Below are 863 nucleotides of genomic sequence, written 5' to 3'. Positions count from 1 at the left end.
CCCCCCCCCATAGCTGCCCCAGCCCCTGCCCTATAACCACCATGGACCCCTGCCCCATAGCTGCCCCACACCCGGCCCTATAACCACCACGGATCCCCGCCCCATAGCTGCCCCAGCCCCTGCCCCATAGCTGCCCCAGCCCGGCCCTATAACCACTGCAGATCCCTGCCCCACACATACCCTAGACCCCTGCCTATAACCATTGCACAGCCCTGCCCTATACATTCCCCAGCCCTATAACCACCCCAGACTCCTGCCCTATAGGAGCCCCACACCCTGCCCTATAGGAGCCCCATACCCTGCCCTATGCATGCCCCACACCCTGCCCTATGGGAGCCCCACAACCCTGCCCTATAACCACTCTGTCCCCTGCCCTATAGGTGCCCTATACCCTGCCCTATAGGAGCCCCATACCCTGCCCTATGCATGCCCCACACCCTGCCCTATGGGAGCCCCACAACCCTGCCCTATAACCACTCTGTCCCCTGCCCTATAGGTGCCCTATACCCTGCCCTATAGGAGCCCCATACCCTGCCCTATGCATGCCCCACACCCTGCCCTATGGGAGCCCCACAACCCTGCCCTATAACCACTCTGTCCCCTGCCCTATAGGTGCCCTATACCCTGCCCTATAGGAGCCCCATACCCTGCCCTATGCATGCCCCACACCCTGCCCTATGGGAGCCCCACAACCCTGCCCTATAACCACTCTGTCCCCTGCCCTATAGGTGCCCTATACCCTGCCCTATAGGAGCCCCATACCCTGCCCTATAGGAACCCCATACCCTGCCCTATAGTGCCCTATACCCTGCCCTATAGGACCTCCACACCCTGCCCTATAACCCCCCCAGCCCCTTCCTCCC

Source organism: Calidris pugnax, unplaced genomic scaffold (assembly GCF_001431845.1).
Source record: "Calidris pugnax isolate Ruff unplaced genomic scaffold, ASM143184v1 scaffold490, whole genome shotgun sequence".
In the NCBI taxonomy this organism is placed as follows: domain Eukaryota; kingdom Metazoa; phylum Chordata; class Aves; order Charadriiformes; family Scolopacidae; genus Calidris; species Calidris pugnax.
Note: the sequence above shows the minus strand (reverse complement) of the source record.